Source organism: Dendropsophus ebraccatus, chromosome 2, assembly GCF_027789765.1.
Source record: "Dendropsophus ebraccatus isolate aDenEbr1 chromosome 2, aDenEbr1.pat, whole genome shotgun sequence".
NCBI classification, from domain to species: Eukaryota; Metazoa; Chordata; class Amphibia; order Anura; family Hylidae; genus Dendropsophus; species Dendropsophus ebraccatus.
Window position 1 is genome coordinate 169,676,254 of NC_091455.1, and position 14,012 is coordinate 169,690,265.

The 14,012-nt window shown below is 51.0% G+C and overlaps 1 protein-coding gene across 3 annotated transcripts in view; it reads left to right on the forward strand.

Annotated features, from left to right (window-relative positions):
- The first annotated feature begins 10,135 nt into the window (after positions 1-10,135).
- TBC1D5 (TBC1 domain family member 5) overlaps positions 10,136-14,012 on the forward strand; it is a 404,938-nt gene continuing 401,061 nt past the window's right edge. For 2 of the 3 annotated variants that reach the window (XM_069958701.1, XM_069958699.1), the window contains exon 1: positions 10,136-10,225. The gene's annotated coding sequence lies outside the window, so the exon portion shown is untranslated. Of the gene's footprint in view, positions 10,226-10,677; positions 10,747-14,012 lie in introns of those variants that run through there. The other variant, XM_069958700.1, reaches the window with a different exon arrangement.

Genomic DNA, 14,012 nt, shown 5'->3' on the forward strand with positions numbered 1-14,012 from the left:
TCTCTGGCGCACAAATGACATCACTCATGCGTTAGGGAGCTGGGAAAACGAAGAACGTCGGGTGACTGCATCGGGCCAGGTGAGTATGTGGTGGTGGGGGAAGGGTGGACTGTACAGGATTCATGGGGCCCCATGAATCCTAGCTACAACCCTGGAGGGGACTAATGTACAATACTTGTAGAATAAAGATTTATTATGGATTTTGACTTAGTCATAGTCAATTGGGAAGGTTTTTTTTCCATCTAATTTTCATCTAATGTAATCAGGAGCGCATACAGTTAAGTGCGACACTGTGTTTGACAGGACGATGAGCCATTGATTGTTCGCCCTGTTAACTCTTCTGGCTGGAGGAAGCACAAAAGGCTGCTCTTTCCCCAGTGCTCCAGCACACCAGCAGAGCGAGAAGAGCAGCTGGAGAGAAACACTGCTGTCATGCAGCGGGTACGTTTGTTATTTTATTATTTTTTTCTTTCCTTTCCCTTTTTACAGTCAGGAAATACTGACTATTTCCTAAAGCCTCCTAAAAAGGATTCCTGATCACTATTTTATGACAGTAAAAATAGACATGGCTGTGTTTGGTCTCACTCCCATGTCGGTGTCAGTTTTTACTGTTAGGAAATCCTGATCAGGAGGGCTCAAAAGGCTTCGTGAAAGCATCAGTAATCCGTTTTTACCTTCCTTCAGGAAACCATCAGGAAATGCCTTCAGGATTTCCTGATCCCCCTATAGAGTATTATGCCACCATATCCCCTTTGTGTACTGTGCCACCCTCTCCCCCTTGTGTGCAGTACCATCCTCTCCTCCTCGCGTAACATGCCACCCTCTACCCCTCGTGTATAATGCCATCCTCTCCTCCTCATGTACTGTGCCACCCACTCCCCCTCCACAACTCCCATTATGTGATATAGTCCTGCATATTACGCCTCACATCATAATGGGAGATGTAGTCCTGCATATTACCACACAACATGCTGGGGGATGTAGTTGTTCTGTGCTTCACCACCCCCACCCCCATACTGTGTCATCCTTTAAACTGTTGCAGAACTACAACTCCCATTATGAACTGCCAATGGTGGAGGGTGTGAGCGGGTGGCAAGCAGCCCTGTGGTAAGGTCCAGGGGCCGGGCAGAGTGGAGTAGTGAGGTCCGGGGGGGGGAGATGTGGGCAGGCGGTGGGCAGCCCTGTGGTGAGGTCCGGGTGCCAGGGAGAGAGGTGTGCTGAGGTTGTGGGAGAGCCAGTGCCAATGCAGGCAGCGGGCTCTCAACCAATCCGGAATCCGGTGCTCCCATAGATAAATCCGGATGAAAATGGGACAGGATCTAAAAAATCCTGACCTATTTTCCGTAACGGACACCCTTCAGGATTTTTCCTGAAGGGTGTCCGTTCCAGAAAATAGGTCAGGATTTTTACCGTCACTAATGTAAGCCTATGGGTTCGGAAATTCGGACAGATTTTCTGGACGTGTGAAGGGGGCCTTAGTTTTTACTGTGAGGAAATCATGATGAGGAGGCCTCAAAAGGCTTCTGGAAAGTAATCAGATTTTACCTTCAGGAAACCGCCGGGAAACCATCAGGAATTGTTTTCAGGATTTCCTGATCAGGAAAAAAAAAGTTTGTTCAATATGTTCTAATATTCCAACACTGCAAATTTACAAGAAAATGAAATGCCTTTTTTGGACATCCTCCTTAAATCCTCAGTTAAATCGGGTCGTGTTCAGACTTCTGTCGCAAGCCATTAGATGACAATACTATTGTCCATGGGACAAGTAACTGTCCCGATCCTACTTTTAACTCTGTCCCAGTGGGTGAACTCACCAGTGTAAAACACTCCTGGTTAGATCCCCTCGTGTACTATGCAACTGTCTCCACCTTGTGTAATGTGCCACCAGCTACAACTCATGTACTGTGCCATTGCCTCCCCCTCGTGTCCCATGCCACCACCTCCCCCTCTGTGAACCATGCCACCGTCTGCCCATCGTGTACCGTGCCTTGTGTCCCTTGCCACCGTCTCGCTCTCATGCACCCTGCCACTGTCTGCCCCCTTGTGTACCGTGCCACCGCCTCCACCTCTTGTACTGTGCGTTATTCTCTGAATCGTTGCAGAACTACAGCTCCCATTATGTGATGTAGTCCTGCATATTACCACTAGTGATGAGCGAGTACTAAAATGCTCGGGTGCTCGTTTCAAGTAACGAACCCCATTGAAATCAATGGGAAACTCGAGCATTTTTGCAGGGGACCCAAGTTCGGCAGAGGGAAGGTCATGTGAAAACCTGTCAACCACAGAAAATTATGAAAACACCCCAGAAATGGACAGGAAACAGCAGGGTTAGTGATCCTCTGCAATAATGCCGATCCCTGAATTGGTTAATATAATTAATTAATAAAACGAAGTTTCGTTCTAATAAAGTTACTTTTGTTGTTCAATAATTTAATTAAAACGAATCCATACTTGTGCAATTAAATATACTGTTAAAATAAATATATATATAAATAAATGTATATTTATATATATATATATTTATTTATTTACAGTATATTTAATTGCAAAAGTATGGATTCGTTTTAATTAAATTATTGAACAACAAAAGTGACTTTATTAGAACGAAAATGTGTTTTATTAATTAAATATTAACTATTACAGGAAGCTCTATTAACCCCTTAAGGTCAAAGCCAATTTTCGTTTTTTTTTGCACTTTTGCTTTTTCCACTTTATGTTCAAAAGTCCATAGCGCTTGCATTTTTTCACCTAGAGACGTATATGAGCGCTTATTTTTTGCGAAACCAATTGTACTTTGCAATGACAGGCATTATTTTTGACAGCTGCACTTAGAGGCTTAATTAGCCGGCGCGGCAACGGGACCCACGCCGGCTAATAGAGACACTGCCCGGCTGCACAGTCAGCCGGGATCAGCGCCGTTCAGAGCGAACCCCCTGTGATCTCCCGGTTGACGACCGCGAGCACCCCCCCCCCCTGTGATCTCCCGGTGGCCGTCCGCACAGCTCTGCAGCTGATCCCCATCACCACCTGGCCGCAGCTCACCCATCCCTTCCTCAGTAGAGCCCGTAGTGGCTTTCACCCACCGCTCACCCTGGAGCTCCTGCCCGCCGCTCACCCCGGAGCTCCTGCCCGCCGCTCACCCCGGAGCTCCTGCCCGCTCCAGCCTGCCCGCTCACCCTGGTGACCGCCCGCCCCCTGCTCAGAGCTCACCCGGCCCCGCAGCTGCCACCCGCCCGGTGAGTGCATTTCCCCCGTCCCCCAGCACGTCCTCTTGGTGTCCGCTCGCGGTCCCCCCCTTCCTCCCCTCCTCACCCGTTGACTGCAGACAGCCTCCCCCCCCAGGGTCATCCGGTGAGCTCATCCCCCCCCCCCCCCCCCCCGGAGCTCCTGCTTGCCGCTCACCCCGGAGCTCCTGCCCGCCGCTGCCCGCCACTCACCCCGGAGCTCCTGCCTGCCCGCTCACCCCGGTGGCCGCCCGCCCCCCGCTCAGAGCTCACCCGGCCCCGCAGCCGCCACCCGCCCGGTGAGTGCAGTTCCCCCGTCCCCCAGCACGACCTCTTGATGTCCGCTCGCGGTCCCCCCCATCCCCCCCTCATTAGAGCCCCCTCCCCGTCACCCGCTGACTGCAGCCACCACCCGCCCCCCAGCTCACCCCTTGCAACTCACTTAGCCCTCTCAGCTCTGCTACATCGCCATCGCCCTCTCAGCTCTGCTACATCGCCCTCTCAGCTCTGCTACATCGCCCTCTCAGCTCTGCTACATCGCCATGGCTCTCTCAGCTCTGCTACATCACCCTCTCAGCTGTTACATCGCCCTCTCAGCTCTGCTACATCGCCCTCTCAGCTCTGCTATACCGCCCTCTCAACTCTGCTACATCGCCATCGCTCTCTCAGCTCTGCTACATCGCTCTCTCAGCTCTGCTACATCGCTCTCTCAGCTCTGCTACATCGCCCTCTCAGCTCTGCTACATCGCCCTCTCAGCTCTGCTACATCGCTCTTTCAGCTCTGCTACATCGCCATCGCTCTCTCAGCTCTGCTACATCGCCATCGCTCTCTCAGCTCTGCTACATTACCCTCTCAGCTCTGCTACATCGCCATCGCTCTCTAAGCTCGGCTACATCGCCATCGCTCTCTCAGCTCTGCTACATCGCCCTCTCAGCTCTGCTACATTGCTTTCTCAGCTCTGCTACATCACCCTCTCAGCTCTGCTACATCGCCATTGCTCTCTCAGCTCTGCTACATCGCCCTCTCAGCTCTGCTACATCGCCATCGCTCTCTCAGCTCTGCTACATCGCCATCGATCTCTCAGCTCTGCTACATCGCCCTCTCAGCTCTGCTACATCACCATTGCCCTCTCAGCTCTGCTACATCGCCATTGCTCTCTCAGCTCTGCAACATCGCCATCATCAGGCAGAAGCATTGCATGATGGGAAATGTAGTTTCCTATCTTGAATATAGAACATCTTTTAGAAAACCTTGTAACTCAGAAACGGTAGCAGCTAGAAAGATGGGAGATGGCTCAAAATACTCAGGGGGACTTGGTGAGTAAGACCAGCTGGGTTTGGGAGCATTTCATTTTTTTAGCTCTTGGGGGAGTACCCCTTTAATACTTTACTTTAATTAAAACATCAAATGTTTCTTCTAATTATGCTATCACAATAGCATTATTAGAAGAAACATTTTGATTCATATGTGCGCTCAGCTGATTGGCTGAGCGCACACATAAAGAGCCGGTCCGCAGCACAGTGACTTCATTGTGCCGCGGACCGGCAAAGAGAGAAGATAGAAGAGACAACATCAAGACATCGGAGGGTGAGTATAAAGCTCCCCCCCTCCCCTGCACTGCACCCATCCCAGCAAGGAAGAGGGGTCACTTAACCCCTTCCTTGCTGGTATGGGTGCGGTCTGACATTAGTCTGGCCCCCAAAGGGGTTAGGTGGGACCCTTACTTCACCCATAGGGGGCCAGATTGTTCAGTATGGCACCCAAAGGGTTAAGGGGGATGCAATGCATCCTCCCTTAACCCCTTGGGTGTCAGACTGTAAGCAGCGATCTGTAAAGATGCTGCATTCTGTAAGGAACACAACACCGCTCACAATGATGGGTGTTGTGCTCCTGTTTGTGTGTTTCTCCCTTTTTGTTTTTCAGATATCGGTATCCTGTGGATTACGTCGGATTCGCTGAACTACGTCGATGACCAGCGGTTGTTTGGATTTTTAAAAAAAAATTAAATGGCCAATGAGGGGTGTTGGGGTGTTTTTATTTGAATAAAAAATATTTTTTACTTGTGTCTTGTCTTTATTTCTTTACTATAGACTTAGTAGTGGAAGCCGTCTAATAGACGGAATCCATTACTAAGTCGGGGCTTAGTGTTAGCCGGTATAAAATGGCTAACACTAACCCCAATATTACCCCAGTACCCAATGCCACCAGGGGTACTGGGAAGAGCCGGGTGCCAGTGGTCCCGGAGCGTCAAAATTTGCGCTCCTGGACTGGGGCGGCAGCAGGCTGGTAAGATTTAGGCTGGGGAGGGCCTAAACCAATGGCTCTTCCCACTCTGGTGTTACCAGGCTGCTGTCGCTTGCTTTTTAACCCGGCTGGTTATGAAAATAGGGGGGACCCTATACGTTTTTGTTTTTTTTTTATTTAAAGAAAAAAAAAAAAGAAAAAAGAGTAGGGTTCCCATTTTTATTACCAGCCGGGGTAAAAACCAAGCGACAGCAGCCTGGTAACACCAGGGTGGGAAGAGCCATTGGTTTAGGCCCTCCCCAGCCTAAATCTTACCAGCCTGCTGCCGCCCCAGTCCTGGAGCGTCAATTTTGACGCTCCGGGACCACTGGCACCCGGCTCTTCCCAGTACCCCTGGTGACATTGGGTACTGGGGTAATAATAAGGGGGTTAGTGTTAGCCATTTTATACCGGCTAACACTAGGCCCTGACTTAGTAATGGATTCCATCTATTAGACGGCTTCCACTACTAAGTCTATATAGTAAAGAAATAAAGACAAGACACAAGTGAATTTTTTTTTTATTCAAATAAAAACACCCCCACGCCCCTCATTGACCATTTTATAAAAAAAAAAAAATCCAAACAACCGCTGGTCATCGACGTAATCCACAGGATACCGATACCTGAAAAACAAAAAGGAGAAACACACAAAAAAAACACACAAACAGGAACACCACACCCATCATTGTGAGCGGTGTTGTGCTCCTTACAGTATGCAGCATCTTTACAGATCGCTGCTTACAGTCTGGCACCCGAGTGGTTAAGGAAGGATGCATTGCATCCCCCTTAACCCTTTGGGTGCCATACTGAACAATCTGGCCACCAGGGGGTGAAGTGAGGGTCCCCACCCTCACTCAGTGTGTTGAGCTCAGTGCGTTGGCCCCGGCTCGGGTAAATTCACACGGGCGGATCCGCAGCGGATACCGCCCCTGTGAATTCCAATGTAATTACATACTGGCAGCGGGATTGTCGACTACATACTACCACACACCATGACGGCCCGCATGCCCCTTTCTGCATCCCTAGAAGCTTCTATGGATTGCACCACTGCTGCACTGTTCAGCATGGTTACTGCAGGGTGAGCGGGCTGAACATAAGGAGAATAGAGTAGCAGGGCCTGTCAGCATCCTGCTGCTCTATTCATCGTGATGACGTGAAGTGATCTCTCCAGCAGGCGCAATGATAGGACGTCATCACATCTGCTGGAGGACCTGCCAGGGTGAAGACACTGGAGCCAGAAGATGGAGGGTCCTGCTGCATTCCTGCAATAGGTATTGTGTGTTTGGGTTTCTTTTATGTTGGGGCACAACAGGAGGCATTACTACTATGGGTGGGGGCTGTACACAACAGGGGGAATTAGTGCTATGCGTGTGTGTGTGGGGGGGGGGGTACATGGAAAGGGAATTATTACTGTGGGGAGCTTATACAGCATGGGACATTGTTACTATGAGTGAGAAGAGGGGTGCATAGCAGGAAGCATTATTACTGTGGGTGGGGGCTGTACACAACAGGGGCAATATTACTGTAATCTGGTGCAGAGCAGGGGGCATTATTACTATGGGTGGGGGGGAAGGGTGCATAGCAGGGGGCATTATTACTATGGGTGGGGGGAAGGGTGCATAGCAGGAGGCATTATTAATATGGGGGGTGCATAGCAGGGGGCATTATTACTATGGGGGTGCATAGCAAGGGGCATTATTAGTATGGGGGTGCATAGCAGGGGCATTACTACTATGGGGGGTGCATAGTGGGAGCATTATTACTATGGCGGTGCAGAGTAGGAGGCATTATTACTATGGGGGTGCATAGCAGGGAGCATTATTACTATGGAAGGTGCATTGTGGGGGCATTATTACTATGAGGGTGCACAGCAGGGGGCATTATTACTATGGGGGTGCATAGTATGGAGCATTATTACTATAGGGGGTGCACAGCAGGGAACATTACTATAGGGGGTGCATATCAAGAGGCCTTATCACTATGGGGGTGCATAGTAGGGGGCATTATTACTATAGGGGTGCATAGCAGTGGGCATTATTACTATGGGGGAGTGCATAGCATTATTACTATACCTCCCAACTTTTTAGATGGCCAAAGAGGGACACTTGTAGTTCACTCTGAGAAAATTATACAGACATTGACACATTGATATCTGCAGCAGATCCTGTATGTGTGACTGCATGCTTAGATGTCACATGATTCATCCGAATAATTTTTAGGATCTAACTTGCACCACATGATGGGATAATATGCAAGTTTGGGTCTATTATACAGTAAGAAACCAGACACTTTCTAGAGCAGGGGTGGGGAAGCTCCCCTGTGATGCGCGCCGCTCTGGAGGAGGAAGGAGCCGGCATACACAGCATCCTCCGGTGTCTGTGACAGCTGCCGGACACTGGAGGATGCTGTCTATGCCGGCTTCTTCCCCAGCAGAGCGGCGCGTGTCTTCAGTCTCCTGCGGGCCGCACGCGATGACGTCATTTCATCGCGCGCCGCCTGCAGGAGAAAGACCGGCACAGAGGACCTGGGACAGAAGAGGACATGGGCAACGTGGGAACGGAGGTAAGGTGAGTGGGATGTTTATTTTTTTATTTGGGGGTTTACTAGGCCACCAGGGACATGCCTGATGGGTGTTAACTAGGCCACCAGGGACATGCCTGATGGGGGTTAACTAGGCCACCAGGGACATGCCTGATGGGGGTTAACTAGGCCACCAGGGACATGCCTGATGGGGTTTAACTAGGCCACCAGGGACATGCCTGATGGGGGTTAACTAGGCCACCAGGGATATGCCTGATGGGGGTTAACAAGGCCACCAGGGATATGCCTGATGGAGGATTAAATAGGCCACCAGGGACATGCCTGATGGGGGTTAACTAGGCCACCAGGGACATGCCTGATGGGGGTTAACTAGGCCACCAGGGACATGCCTGATGGGGGTTAACTAGGCCACCAGGGACATGCCTGATGGGGGTTAACTAGGCCACCAGGGATATGCCTGATGGAGGATTAAATAGGCTACCAGGGACATGACTGATGGGGGTTAACTAGGCCACCTGGGACATGACTGATGGGGGTTAACTAGGCCACCTGGGACATGACTGATGGGGGTTAACTAGGCTACCAGGGACATGACTGATGGGGGTTAACTAGGCCACCAAGGACATGACTTGGGGGTTAACTAGACTACAAGGGGCATCACTGGGGGGGTTAACTACAATAGCAGGGCATCACTGGGGGTTAACTACAATAGCAGGGGAACTAGGGGAACAATACTTTGCCTTGCCCTGGGTGCTGCAAACCCACGCTACTAACTGCCGCACACGGTATGCGGCCCTCAAATGATTTTATTAATGCCCGACCGGCCCACGACATGGAAAAGGTTCCCCACCCCTGTTCTAGAGCAACATAAAAAGTTTATTAAAGGGAACCTGTCACCCCCCGTGACGGGGTGACAGACTCCTGACCCCCCGTTAAAGCACCCTATACTCACCTAATCCCGCTTCTGGAGATGGTCGGGTCACGGAGATCTCAGCCGCTGCAGCCCAGCGCGCGCGCTCCTCAGATGAGTCCAACGCTCATAGAGAATGACGGAGCGCTGGACTCTCCTGTCATTCTCTATGAGTGTTGGACTCATCTGAGGAGCGCGCATGCCGAGCTTCGGGCGCCGATATCTCCGTGACCCGGCCATCTCCAGAAGCGGGAGCCGGCGGGATCACGTCAGTATAGGGGGCTCAGGAGCCTGTCACCCTGTCATCGGGGGTGACAGGTCCTCTTTTAATGCAAATCTAATTTCTAGGTAAAAAAAAATAAATAAGAGGGACATGTAAGGGGCAAAGAGGGACAGAGGGACATGGCTCAGTAGTAGAGATTGTCCCTCCAAAAGAGAAACACTTGGCAGGTATGTTATTACTATGGGGGTGCACAGCAGGGGGCATTATTAATATGGGGGTGCATAGCAGGGGACATAATTACTGTGGGGGGTGCACAGCAGGGGGTATTATTACTATGGGGGGGTACATAGCAGGGGACATAATTACTGTGGGGGGTGCACAGCAGGGGGCATTATTACTATGGGGTGGTACATAGCAGGGGACATAATTACTGTGGGGGGGGGCACGCTGTTACCTCTGTGGATTATGGAGCCCTCATGTCTGACCCCATAGTTAGGTGTCCCGGCTCAGCATGGCCACTTCTTCCCGGCAGGCTGGGCAGGGGGCATACAGGGTAAGCTGCTCGGCCAGCGCCGGCCACTGCTGTAGAAGCCAGGCAGGTACAGAGCAGGGGGTCAGGCACTGTGTCAGGTGTCCCGGCTGTTATACTATAGGGGGCGCTGTGCAGCGCTGCTTGGCCGGAGGAGATAAGTGGTGATGCCTCTGCCATAGTATCACCCCTCACCTCCTGCATCCCCAAGGACACTAAGATGCTCTCGCCAGGACAGCTCCGGGGACAGTAGTTAGCCGGTGCTATCTCCTAATAATCGGGACAGTCCCGGCACCTATGCACTATGCAAAGCATTCCGGATGTTCCCGATCTGCATCTCCTCCGCAGCCTCTCATCATTAGCAGTGCACGACTTCCTGTATTCTATCCCGGCCTTTACAATGAAAGCCGCTTGACCCTCAGCGGCCGCTGTAGCCGTCCTTCGCAAGGTGTGCTGGGAGTTGTAGTTTGCTGCTGTTCCTAGTGTCTCCCTGTCATGGCTGCTTCCAGTTAGGTACTGTGCTTTTCCTCCTTATTCATAACACTTGTCTGCAGGTTTATACTGTGCACGATAAGCTGCTGCCAGGCCGGCAGTGCAGGTTGGTGGCTCACTGGGTCTGTGTATATGGAGGCAGATGTCAGTGTATGATACAGCTCTGGGGGCTCTGTGTACCGGTGTCCTGCACAGGTGACCACCGCACAGTGTGACCAGGGACCTGCGGGGTGACGGCAGGCAGGGGGGCATAGCAGTCACATGGTCACGTGATCAGGCTGGCTCCAGCTCTGGGACACATGGGCAGTGCTGGCACTCCTGTCATATGGAGCCCTGTGTATAGGTGTCCCTGGGACTGCTGGGGGTCCCTGTAGTCACACTGTGTAATGGACCTGCATCTATCTATGAAGGTGGGGGAGCAGGGACAATACTTCATCCCTATGAGAGACCCTCCAAGGAATGGTCCCTTCCAGCTTCCATAATGAAAAATGTGGAAGATACCAAGTGTGGAAGATACCATTTGATCAAGCGAATTAACATAGGTATAATTGGCAAAGCACAGTAATGTCTCACTATATATATATATATATATATATATATATATATATATATATATATGCAGTATGTATGGCTCTATTGTATTGGCTGGACATGTGATCACAGCCCAGTGACTTCCTCTTTGTTGCGCTCTTCCTCTTCAGCTTTGCGGTGTCACCACATCTTCCTCCCCTCATGAGCTATTACAGCCTCCTATTATATATAATGGCAATCTATGCCATAGGTCACACTGTGAACTACAGTGCAGATTTGTTTCTGATGTGGTTAGGATTTTGACATGTCACTTCTTAGATAGGGAAAGCACGCGGATTGTATGTCAGATAGCTTGGACGTGGGTTAGACCTGCGATCATATTCACTAGTGAACCCTGCGCTGCAGATATGGAGCCCTGAGGGTTTACCTTGTGTATCAGCTGCAATTATTACTGGGGAAATACCCGGACAGTAATACTCTGGTGCTCATGTTATAGTGTTGAGAGGCCGGTCACAGAATGGGTGATCCCGCGTCATACCTTTTCCATTTTCTTCCTTCCAACCTACTAAGTATATGTTTGCCAAAACTATCAGACAGGGAGGCAAATAAGGCTGCAGGGGCAGACTACACAGAAGTTTGTAGTCTGTTACCATGGAGACACATAGGTCTGCACCGGAGTTTAAGCTATAAACTGGGTGAAATGTTTTCAGTGGTCTGTCACTTGTGCAGATACAGTCTATGGTTTTATAGACACCCATAGGGCAATTGTGGACGTATGACCGCCATCTTACAGTGTAAAACCTGGTGCTGCTGCGACATGTCAGTCCATCCGTGAATTTTGTCCACATTTGCCGTCCCCCATACATTTCTATTGCCAAATACACACACCTGTATGTGTTATGGGTCCGTGTTGGGGCCAGAATCTGTGCCGCTAAAAATACTGACCAGCAATAATACAGTGACAGGGACGGGCATTGATTCTTTATTGTGCTCCCCCATCACCTGACTGATTGCACCAGATTTTAATATGTGGCCTGGAGTTCTCCTTCAATGAAGGGATCCGTGCCAATGTGGGAGCCAGCACCAGTGTGGACGGCAGCGGGGGCACATCCTCAGTGCTGTCCAGAGCTGCGCGGGCACATCCTCAGTGCTGTCCATAGCTGCACATGCGGGGGCTCTCTCAGTGCTGTCCTTAGCTGCGGGGGCACATCCTCAGTGCTGTCCAGAGCTGCGGGGGCACATCCTCAGTGCTGTCCAGAGCTGCACGTCCTGCACATGCGGGGGCACATCCTCAGTGCTGTCCAGAGCTGCGGGGGCACATTCTCAGTGCTGTCCAGAGCTGCGGGGGCACATTCTCAGTGCTGTCCAGAGCTGCGGGGGCACATTCTCAGTGCTGTCCAGAGCTGCGGGGGCACATTCTCAGTGCTGTCCAGAGCTGCGGGGGCACATTCTCAGTGCTGTCCAGAGCTGCGGGGGCACATTCTCAGTGCTGTCCAGAGCTGCGGGGGCACATTCTCAGTGCTGTCCAGAGCTGCGGGGGCACATTCTCAGTGCTGTCCAGAGCTGCGGGGGCACATTCTCAGTGCTGTCCAGAGCTGCGGGGGCACATTCTCAGTGCTGTCCAGAGCTGCGGGGGCACATTCTCAGTGCTGTCCAGAGCTGCGGGGGCACATTCTCAGTGCTGTCCAGAGCTGCGGGGGCACATTCTCAGTGCTGTCCAGAGCTGCGGGGGCACATTCTCAGTGCTGTCCAGAGCTGCGGGGGCACATTCTCAGTGCTGTCCAGAGCTGCGGGGGCACATTCTCAGTGCTGTCCAGAGCTGCGGGGGCACATTCTCAGTGCTGTCCAGAGCTGCGGGGGCACATTCTCAGTGCTGTCCAGAGCTGCGGGGGCACATTCTCAGTGCTGTCCAGAGCTGCGGGGGCACATTCTCAGTGCTGTCCAGAGCTGCGGGGGCACATTCTCAGTGCTGTCCAGAGCTGCGGGGGCACATTCTCAGTGCTGTCCAGAGCTGCGGGGGCACATTCTCAGTGCTGTCCAGAGCTGCGGGGGCACATCCTCAGTGCTGTCCAGAGCTGCGGAGGCACATTCTCAGTGCTGTCCAGAGCTGCGGGGACACATTCTCAGTGCTGTCCAGAGCTGCGGGGACATCACTACGGATGTGTGACTGTGGCCTAAGATTGTAGCTTTGGTAGTGTTATTCTTTATCAACTTTTATTCTATCTGATCGCCATGTTTCTGCTAGGTTTCTATGAACGTCGTCACTTTATTGTTTCCTTCTCCACTTCCTTTACTTAGCAGTGACTAATGTGCTGAGTTGTTGTTTTAGCCACATATATGCAGTGTAAGCTTATTGTAACATCCCCACTTTCTGCTGTAGACTGATGTAGCTATATAGTGATCCATGGTGTGCTGCTGTAATATAATTCCGGTTGTTCAGGGGTTATCGCCACCTGCTCAGCACCTGTTGAGGTTATTCTGTATGCATCTTGCAGGCTACATGGGGTGAATCAGCTCAACTGGTGATAAGATGCATATAGATGAACCTCGACAGCTCCGGAGCAGGTGATGTATCACCATCTGATATACCATAGGAATACTACACAAGTAATCTTGCTATATAAACTACATCATACAATGTTTATAGGCATCAGTTACTTCAGTGTACCCTAAAGGCCATGTTCACACAACGTATATTTTCAGAAAAAGTACGGCCGTTGTTGCCGATTAAAACAACGCCCGTACTTTTTACGAAAATATATGTTGCTCTGCCTTCTATAGAATCCCGGCTGGAGCGTATACACATAGTATATGCTCTGGCCAGGATATCTTGCGGCCCCGTAGCAGGATACCTTGCTGCGCCGTAGAAAACTGACAGGTCAGTTTTCTGTGGCCGCTATTCGGTGAATAGCTGTCGCAGAAAACTCTGCCAGTGCACACTACGAAGGGAGCTGCTCTGGACGCACGCTCCATAGTGTGCTGTGGGGAGTTCTGATGCAGGCACGCAAGGATGTGCCCGCATCAGAACTCTGCAGCCCTAAAGATCATCCGGCTGGTACTGCAGTACCAGCCGGGATGATCTTTTCTGAGACCGGCCGGGTCACAGAACTGTAGGTCTTATACGTATTATGAACGTAGCCTAAAGCTGTTCCATGCTGCATTTTTTTTCTCTCTACATTTAGGCCTACATTTAAAATTGGTTTAACTTGCCCATAGCAACCAATCACAGCTCTGCATTTTCATTTTACCATGATTGTCGAGCAGTAATTGGTTGTTA